The sequence below is a fragment of the Anas platyrhynchos genome, chromosome Z (assembly GCF_047663525.1).
Source record: "Anas platyrhynchos isolate ZD024472 breed Pekin duck chromosome Z, IASCAAS_PekinDuck_T2T, whole genome shotgun sequence".
Classification (NCBI taxonomy): Eukaryota; Metazoa; Chordata; class Aves; order Anseriformes; family Anatidae; genus Anas; species Anas platyrhynchos.
In genome coordinates, this window is record NC_092621.1 from 76109266 (window position 1) to 76120084 (window position 10819).

Consider the following 10819-nt stretch of genomic DNA (forward strand, 5'->3'; position numbering starts at 1 on the left):
AATGAATTTTAACCAATATCTCGTAAGGGAATAACTCTATCTCCCCACTATCCAGGCCACACAGTCTCTCTTCCATGCAGTCCAATAAATCAGAATTTGATTTGCTAGGTTGATCTAATATACACACTATGTGGTATTGTTGTTTTGTTTTTTTTTGTTTGTTTGTTTGTTTGTTTTTTCCTACAAGTGAGAGGTGCACTGCATACAGAGAAGGTAATTCTGGGCCATGTAAACTGCATAGCTGTCAGATACAAGCAGCAAAAGTGTAACCCATACTCTATGCATCACAGACAAAATGCAGGGGGAAAAAGTGGGTTTCAGTTTTTTCCCTACCTGTTTTTTTACCGTTTTCCTCTGATACATTTCATTTATTCTGCTTAATAAATATGGTGTAATACTTACCAATGTCATCTTGATGAAGCCACTATTTGTAAAAGAATTAAACTACTTAAAAAAATAATCTGCTTGCTGAGGAAAACACCTTATTTTCTTCTCTCTCCTTTGCACACCTGACTCTTGGTTACAACATCTCCAGCAGCTTTGTTACCAGCTGGCTGTGCTCACATCATCTGTGCTGAGCAAGCCTTGAAGGCAAAGTTGAGGACTGTGCCCCCCCTTTCCCCTGAGGACTCACACCAACCTGCTAAATAAATTGATCCCACTCCTCAGTGACCTTCAGGGAGGGCATAGTTGTAGTCTAGTGCTCCCTTCTTACAATAAGCACTTCTTTTGTCAAGGGTAAGGCACCATGCAACCTTGCTTTCACTGGTGTCTCAGGAGACTGGAGGTTAAAAACCATGCCATTTGCAATTACCCTTTATAGGACACGGCAGACACAGCTCGTGCTTAGACAAATAGAAAGCAATCGTTTCTTTTACTAACTAGGTCCTTTGATCACTTTATTGCCTAAGAAGTTGTTATTATTTTATCAGCCTTCCTAAATCCTTTCTTGTGGTGAAGCTTTATTTTTCACTACTATCTGTCTGAAAAGTCCCTGTCTTTGCAAAAACTTCTCTCCTTCCTCTGAGTTGTTCATGATGTTGAGGTTTCGTGGAAGTATTGGAGTTTTCATTAGTCACGTATTTGCGCAGCAAAGCTCCTATTTGACTCTATGCACAAAAGAGCAAGAAGCAGAAATTCTGTGCAAAAGAACAAAGTGATACCTGTAAATATGTCAAAAGCAGCAGCTCAAAGGGATTCACATCACCAGAAAAGCCAGTTTGCAGAAATCATTCTGCCAGAATAGATATGAAGATGGGGATATTAAGATAAGGCCAATCAGAGAAAGCAGTGAAATAACTTTGCTAAAATTAATTTCTAAATACTAAAAACTTTTAGTAGTATAATGTATATTGTATAATATATATATAATGTATTGTATAATACATTATATATTATATTATATATATTATATAATACATTATATATTGTATATTATATATATAATATATAATGTATAACTGGAGCTTTTTTTTACCCAAAGAGAAGAAATCTCTCCTTCCTTCCTCAAGTAGTGTAAACTAGCTGCAACACAGCGTGAGACCAGGCACTGCTCTACACAAGAGGCACCTGCATTTCCCCATTTAATATTCACTCACTCACATTTCAGCCACTCCTTCTTCCCAAAAAAAAAGCCTTAGGAAATTGAAGTAGATCAATATAAGACTAAATTTCTACCTAAGTTACTGAATCACATTTTACAGGATATTCCAATAGACTATGGGGAGGTAGGTGTACATAATCATTTTTGTGCTATGGAAAGGGTATTTTGGACAATTTAGGCAGAGGTTGTCACAGAAGGATCTTTATGTCGGTCAGATGCAAAGTTGGAGCACAATGGGGATCTGGGGTCTTTGGCAGGTCCTCAGAGAACCCTTCATGTCAACACGAATTAGCATGCCCTGAGGCTGCTTTAATTTGTACCAAGGGTTAAATCAGTCTCTGGGTTGCATAGAAGACAAAAAGCAGGCTGGAGTCTCCTTGGTTGCCCAGTATCAGCTTCTAATGGTCAAAAGACTGCTTGTTAAGCATACTGGAAGGGAGTGTAGCCAGAAAGGGAAAAGGATCGCTGCATAAGTAAATGACACTGGATAATCTTATTCATTTATTCTCACAAAGAAAGCTTGCAAATATGTTAAAAGTCCAAATACTGCTGAAAATGTAGATAACACTAAAGAGTTGACACTTGTGAAAGGGATGATGGCAAATACAGCAAATAGCAACAGTTCTGCAAGAATAAAATACCACTTTGAGGAACACTTAAAATAAGAAAAAACAAATCTTCGAAGAAGAGCCACTGTGCACTGAAGCTGCTAATTGCAAAGATTTCTATTTAAATATATATTTCTTCACAGCTTCCAGGAGATGAGAAATGTGCTTCATTTTCTTTCAGCCTCCTTGACATTTTCTGGTACTGTTCTTGTGTTTTCTACATTATTTTAAAACTTTTCAGCAACAGGAATGATATTTACATGCAGGTTTGCTTCAGATACAATTGTCTACTTACAATAGTATTTGAGTAGCTTAAAATTTATTTTAGATCTGGTAGTAATATACAATTGCTTTACTACATTATTGCTTTTATAGTGTTTTAAATGGTACATGACTGTCTATTTTTTAGTCTTGGAGTCAGCCATGACAGATGCACACTGTTTAAACTGTGTTACGCATTGGTAAACAGGTTTGGCTGGAAGGTTTGGACTAGGAAGACAAAATTTGTGTTTGACCTATCCTAAATGCTCTGCCTTGGGGACAAAGCAGAAAATTCTGGAGCCACAAAACAGAGACGGTCCTTGAAAGTGGTCACAGAAATCAGAAAGTTTGATACACAGATAAAGATTGGAAGAATTGGGAGAATACAAGATTACATTTTTGGCCACGTGGTAGTGAGATGAATATAGCAATGAGCAAAAGTTCTTCTGACTCTAAAGCAAAGAAATGGAAAACACTCATATTGTATGGTAAATAACCTAAAGATATTGCAACACAGAACTTAATCACATCCTCTACAACATTATCTGTGTTTGAACTTCTGAATCTGAAAACTGCTTCTTTGTACCCCTGATAAAAATCAACAAGAGCATTGAAAGATATCTCAGCAGTCCAATAATGAGAGTTCTTCGAATATTATTGCCCCAACCCAGGCACAGCACCTTCAGTTGGACTTGTTGAACCTCATTAGGTTCAACCCCAATTCTCAAGCTTGTCCAGGTCCCTTTGGATGTCATCCCTTCCTTCTGTTGTATCAACTGCACTGCTCAGCTTGGTGTCATCTGCAAACTTGCTGAGGGTGCACTCGATCCCACTGTCTGTGTCACTGATAAAGATATTAAACAGCACCAGTACCATGACAGCCACCTGAGGGACTCCACTCATCACCAGCCTCCACTTGGACATAGAACCATTGACCACTATTCTCTGGGTACAACCTTCAAGCCAACTCCTTATCCACTGAATGGTCCATGCTCCCCCAGCCTCCATTTGTAGGTTCAGGGAAATGAAAGACCTGGTAAGCCTGACTGGCAGTGAAAACTGAGGCAAAGATGTTGTTGAGTACCTCAACCTTCTCCATGTCTGTTGTTACCAGTTCACTCTTATGATCAGAGAAGGAATACTTGCCTTGACCTTTCTTTTCTGAGCAATGTACCTATAAAATCCCCACTGTTATTCTTTGCATCCCTTGCCAAGCTCAGTTCCATACATGCCTTGGCTTTCCTTATCCCATCCCCGCACATCTGGACTGCATCCCTGTGCTCTTCCCAGGCAATATGTCCCTGCTTCCACTGCCTGTGCACTTTCTTCTTGCTCCACAGTTTGACCAGCAGGCCCTTGCTCAGCCATCCTAGTTATCTGCCCTCCCCACCTGCTTTATTACACAGGGGGATGGAGAGTTCTTGCACTCTAAGGAAAATATCCTTAAAGAGCTGCCAGCTCTACTCAACTCCTTTGTCCTTAAGGATGGTGTTCCATGGGATCTCATCTACAGCTTGAAGTTCACTCTTTGGGAGTTCAGGGTCCTGACTTTGCTCTTTGCCAGGCCCATATTCCTCCAAATCAAAAACTCAACCAGGGCCTGGTCACTGCAGCCCATACAGCCTCCAGTCTTGACCTCCTTAATGAGCTCTTCCATCTTGGTGATCACCAGATCCACTAACACCTCTCATCTGGTTGGTTTGTCAAATACCTGGACCAGGAAGTTATCTTCAACATACTCTAGGTATCTCCTGGATTGCTTACAGCCTGTTGTGTAGTTTTCCCAGCAGACATCCAGGTGGTTGAAGTCCCCCATCAGGATGAGAGCATATGAGCATGACACTTGTAGCTGGAGCAAGAATGCTTCATCCACAGGTTCCCCTTGATCAGACACCCTGTAGTAGACCCCAACCACAAGTTGTCCTTTATTGATGTAGTCTTCAATTCTCACCCACAAGCTCTTAACCTGTCCATGGCTGTTTCTCAGAGACCATTCTTCCCAATCAATCCCTTCCCTAAAGTAGAGTGCAACACCCCCTCCCTTTCTTCTCTGTCTATCCATTCTGAAGAGTTTGTAACCCTCTACTCCAATATTCCAGTTATGTGATCCATCCCACTACGTTTCCACAACAGCGATCAGGTCATATCTGTCTAATTGCACCATGGTTTCCAATTCCTCTTGCTTGTTTCCCATGCTGCATGCATTGGCGTAGAGGCAATTCAGTTCGGCAATCGGTCATTTCATGTTTCCAGAACCACTTCTAATTGCATTGGGACAGCTCACAAGTATTTCCCTGCCATTAGAGTGACAGTGTTCTCAGGTACATTTTCTTCACTCAGAGGTTTATCTCCTTTTCCCACTGCATCTAGTTTAGAGCCTTCTTGACAAGCTCAGCCAGCTTACCGCCCAGAATACTTTTGCCCCACCTGGTCAGCTGCACCGCATCTAGCATCATCATGCCCAGTCCCTCAAAGGCATGTCCAAGGTCATAGAACCCAAAACTTCGGGCATGGCACCAGACTTAAAGGCAATCATTCATTCGGTCCATTTGTCTACTTCTTACTGGGTTCCAGTCACCAAATGGGAGGACAGAGGAGAACACTACTTGTGTTCCCAATCCCTTCAACATCTTTCCAAGGGACATAACATCCTTTTTGATAGTTCAGAGTTCCCATGTTACAGTATCATTTGATCCTACTTGAAAAAGTAGGAAAGGGTGATAGGAAGGGTCTTTGGGACCCACCAGACTCAGTAGCCTCTTTGTAGTATCACAAATATGGGCTCCAGGCAGGCAGCAAACCTCTCTGGAAAGATTATCCAGATGGCAAATGGGAGCCTCGGTGACTCTCAGAGAAATGTCTCCAATCACTAGCACCCTTTGTGCCTTCTTTGTAGCACGGCTTTTGATGCAGTTTGGAGACTGAGCCAAGTTGGTGTGGTCAGCCTTTCTGAGTTCTTTGTGGTTGGTCTTTCTTAGGTTTTTACCAGTTCTCCCAGCTTCTCCTCTTTCTTGTCCTAGAACCTCGTGTCTATTGTGCACAAAATGACACAACAATTACCTGCCTTGCTCAACCTCCCTGCTCAAAATGCTGCTCCACGCCCTGACTGATGCCGTATGCCCAGTTTGCCCACCCTGTTCACCTTTCTCCTAGTTGCTCACACACCCTAGAGGCTTCTGCTGACACTGGGTGCATCCCTGCATCCACTGTCATAGCTCTGGCTGATCTGTCAGAGGTGTCAGGCATTTCCTAGACCAGAGTGCTGACTTTTGAAATGTCATTAAAAACCTCCCAAATGGTGCCATTTTGGGTGGCACACAGTAAGAGCATGAGTATACCTGGAGCTCTGAAAGCAGAAGCAATATGTTTAGAGAAAGTCATTAACAAAGAGCAGAGGGTGGTTTCCCTGGCCCTGCAAAAATGCAGCTACAGGCATGACACACCCTTGATTTGTCTGTTTCACACAGGGAGGTTTAGCTGTTACAACTGTATTTGCATCATCCCTTCTGTTCAAATGGACTAAGAAGGAACAGAAACACAATCTCAACCATGCAAATTAATGACCTCCCACCCATTAAGATCATTCAACATCCCATCTAATGTCTATTGGCACTTGGTTTTTTAATATGCATGATTCTGTGGTCAAGTTACAAGGTCAGAAGGTTGAAGGTTACGCTACAGTCAAGGAAAGAAATCCTGTGTCTCGGCAGAACAGACATGATCCATTTTTGCATGACTGGGGACAGAGTTTTGCTGACCCAGGTTCCCAAAGAAGTGGCCCCATGACCCCCCAAGGACTCGTTGAAAGCCCACCTTCTTTTATAATCTGACCTGTGGAGAATCAGAAGTAAATGGAAAGCAAAGCACCATTCACTATCAAAAGTCAATATACGTTAGAATAGTTGCTGCAAGAATTGTTTCCATAGAATTATACTGGAATATTATTTCCTATAAGGTTTCCCTGCAAAAGGAAAAAAAATGAGAATATTGTAAAGTCATATGTATTCCAACCCACCACCCCACCCCCCATGTCTTTTCTTGCAGAGGTACAACTGAATGCAGACATTGTTCCAGTTGCTGCCACCTAAAGATTTATTGGTTCTCCTTTTGGCAAATGGACCCCCCCAGTCTCTCTCTAGTGCGCCTGGGCAGGCATTTAAACAAACAAGATCCTAAATAATAGACTCTTAGAGGAGCATCCTGGATAATAAACATTATATCAAATTATGAGGTCAGAAGTATCCAATTCAGTGACAGACAGCCTCTAGTTACAGAGACTGTCATCTGTGCTACATTGGAATTTCCTCAATTACTTTCCTCAATAATTTACATTTAATCGATACAAAGAAAAATACTACCACAAAAGCTGGCAGTGGCATTAGGTCATCTAGTAATTTGCAGACAACAGCAAAAGTATATTGATAAAGTGATGGCTGCTTCTGAACAGGACTTGCATAACTAACTGCTGAGGGACAAAATCTCTGTGGAGAAACAGCCATGACATTGTAATTAATACTAACACTAGGTTACGACAATTGCACGGTGTTTCATTGGAACATTCAATTTCTGCATTTTATGTCTTAAGAGGAAAAGTTCTTTAGCTTCTGGGAGGAAAATCTCTTTAAAATGATTGAGAAGGGCAGGACCTAATTTTGTTTTTTCATTTTGTTTTCCCCTTCTTGTTTTTTTTTTTTTTTTTTTTTTTTTTTTTTTTTTTTTTTCCTACTCCCTTATTAAAGCCATCAGTACACACAATAATGGACTAAATCAAATCTGTGGGTACTATCAAAGAGGAAAAGGGGACTAAAAATCAAGGGACAAGTGATTTCAGAGTACACCTGTGCTTCCACAATTGTGATCATCTCATTAAATTGCAGGTTTGTTTGCTTTCTTGTTTGCTTTTCCATGTCAAAACAGCCAGACAGCTTTGGATTACATCCTTACAATTCCATAGGCAACCAAGTAGAAAGCATTTATAATTCTGAAAATAAGTTTCAGTAGTATATTTTACAATATTCTTAATGAGTACTTTGTCAGGATTCATGCCGTCTGAATTTTATAGAGTTAGTGAAAGGGACATCTCACTGTCATTATCAGAGACACAGGATACCTTGCCTTTCTTGTTTCCATCAGACCTTAGCCAATTTTTTTCCACAGGCATCTGTTTCCAGTCATTCCCACACGTCTTTAATCAGCAAAACACTCACCATTAAAACAATGCATTGAAACTGTGGTGTGTGCTCTTTCTGCAAAATAATCTGGCCTCATATCAAGCTTCTTCCCAAAGAGGTTTCAGCTCAGCTGCATTCTGAACAGACCTTCTTCTCCTCAGAAACTTTTTGTGCAATCTCACCCATACTACCAGTCCTGTAAAATTTTTAAGGAGACGGTATTTAGGAGACAAGCTTCTCATGTCAGCCATTTTTAATAAATTTTCTTTTATTATTTTTCTTAGGGGTTTGCATTCCAGCAGTTAAGATTTTTTTTGCTTCCCATTTTCCATACATCTATCTTTTTGGTTTATATCTATATCTATATTATTGATCCATCACTGCCTTGCTTTGGGTGGCTGGAAGTGACCTTTGTGCTGGTAGCTGACCTGGGCAGTGACCTGGCTATGGGAAATGAAATTGGATTAAAACCCGGAGAAGCATTTTATTAAAAATTCTTCTCTTCTTCTTCCCCCCTTCCCTCTCCCTCTTCTTTCCTCCTCCCCCCATCCTTTCCTAACCAAAACCTGCTTGCCTCCCTTCTTCCATTTTCTCTCCCTCCCTCCCTCCCTTCCTCCCTCCCTCCCTCCCTGCCTTCCTTCCTTCCTTCCTTCCTTCCTTCCTTCCTTCCTTCCTTCCTTCCTTCCTTCCTTCCTTTCTTCCTTCCTTCCATTCATCTCTCTTCTCCTCCTGCCCTCCTCCTCTCCTCCCTTCTTCCCCTCCTTCCTTCCTCACTCTCTCACTTTCTTTCCCACTGCTACCTCTGTCTTTATCTACATCTACCTTTCTTCATCTCTCTCTTTTCTACAGATCCAGCAAGCTTGTCTTTACCTTACATTTTAGGACAATGCCTGTGTCTTGAAAAAACAGACTTCTTTTTTTTTTTTTTTAAATCATCATAACAGAAATAATATTTTTCATAACACACATATATATGTGTGTGTTATAACATGTATGACATAACATTCATACATGTATGTGACTACATATATCATGTTACCATCTGCTTTAGAGAGGAAGGACAGCCCAATGCATTGCTCCTGGCTGACGCTGGGGAAGGTGTGTTGCTTTGCTGCAGACATCCTCAGCTACCTGTCCCTGGGGACACAGGTCTGGAGGGCACTGACATCTGAGCCTGCTGATTTCTGCCCCAAGCCCTTCTCCCCCACTGACCCCACCAGCCATGGTACTGCGGGCATTGCCACCCATGCTCCCCCTTGGGAGCATCCTTCAGGAGCATGGATCAGCACTGGGAAATCCTGCCGCAGCTTCCCCCGGACCAGGCTGTGAGTGAAGGGGCCACACAGCTGCCTGCATCCCTCCTGGCTGCTCTGATGTGAGGATGGTGTCACAACCCCACGCTACAAAAAGCAGGGTGTAACCTCAGCAATCCCTCCTTAATTAGATTTTTTTCCTCCCCTCTGCATTTCTTTTTTAACATGCAGTTCCCAGATTCCTTCACAGTCAGACATCCCTTTCATTCCTTCTGGAAAGCAATATATATAGCGCAGGGCTATAAATAAGACTAGCAATGTCATGGTAACCATGGCAACCCATAGGCTTCAAACACTGATGTGTGTGAGATTTATAGGAGGCTGCCCTTGAGTTTACACTCAGATGATCTGTCCTTTTTAAAATTACACTTCTTGGAATTCAGATTTCTCACCTGACACAAAAATTGTGTATGCAGTGCTTTGTTTTGTTTTGTTTTTCTTAATTTATTTAGTGAAGCAAGGAACTGGAGATTTATATATAATTTATAATTTAGAATAAATGGTTGTGGAAAAGAATGCCTGAAAATGGACACCTTCTCTGCATGCTGATTGAGATGATATTTCAAAAAAACTTTTTCCTTTAAGATAAAGGGAGCAGCCATTTTTGCCCACCGTCCATTGTAACTGCTATGCCTCATCTTTCATTTTGAGGGATAACCTAATTTGCTGTGAGGATTAAACTGAGGCATTCTGATCTTTTATGCTGGGCAGAAAATCAAATATTCAATTTCTTAAAAATTAACACAGCAACTGAAATTCAAAGACTTAACTGTGATCCATAAACAGTCTTACAGTAAAAGGGTGTCACTCAGCTCCTCAGGAGAAGTTATAAATCATGAAACTTGATGCAGAGGAGGTTAGGTACTTTTGCAGTCCTGCAGAGCACAAATATCAATGCCCAAATGGATGCTCTCTGTTGGCAGCAGCCAGGCACTGTGTTACAGTGGGAGTAAGCAAGGGTCTTCTGCAACTGTCATGTAATAGCAAGCTACCTCTGCTGGTAGTATATACCAAACAGCCCTGTGGAAACACTGGTTACAAAGCAGTCTATCCCTCGAGGTGTGCAGTGCTATGCTGTGCTTGGAAGTAAAGCTGGGAATTGGCCCAGCTTTCTGTCTGATTAGTGAGGACAATAGTAATTGTAGCATGGGACCTGAAGCTCTTCAGGGTAAGGGTAGATATTCATACGTAAATAAAATGATCAGTGAAGTTCATTGAGCATTGACAAATCACACCGCTGGAAAACCTCTGGGAAAAGCCAGATGTCCCCATCCATAGAACTCCCATATAAGAGAGAAGTGTGAAAGCCTTTGTGCCCCACAGAGGTAGTTACGGGCTCATCTAGAGCAGGGAAAGTGGAAGCACAAAGCCAAATAAAAAAATGAAAAGATTTCACCATCCTGAGGATCATTCAGCTTGAACAGTTTAGAAGACGTGTCCTGCAACATGGGGTGGCTGTCTGCAGAAGGGCTTGGGAGCAGCATCTTGGAAAAAAGTAATGCATCCATCTCTGGTGGTTTCGGGGTTTCTGGCCACTAGTTGGAGGTGGGTTTGGGGAATGAAACAACAATGTGCAGTGTATAGATGCTTTGTCTGTTTTTAAAAATGACTTTGCAGGAAAAGGAAATTTCTGTGAAATGCTGATTCCTTTCAATCTACATGTCAGTAGAAGCGACTGAAAGGTGACCCTAACTCCAGTGGACTTCAGAAAGCCCTTCTGCAGTGATGTGATAGGTAGTTTGGAGTCAGTCCTGAGCCTCTGTACTGTTTTTCTACTATAAGGCCACATTGTCACCATTTTTTATTTTTTTTTTTTTTTGTGTGTGTGTGTGTGATTGGAAATAAATGCAGGCCAATTAGAAA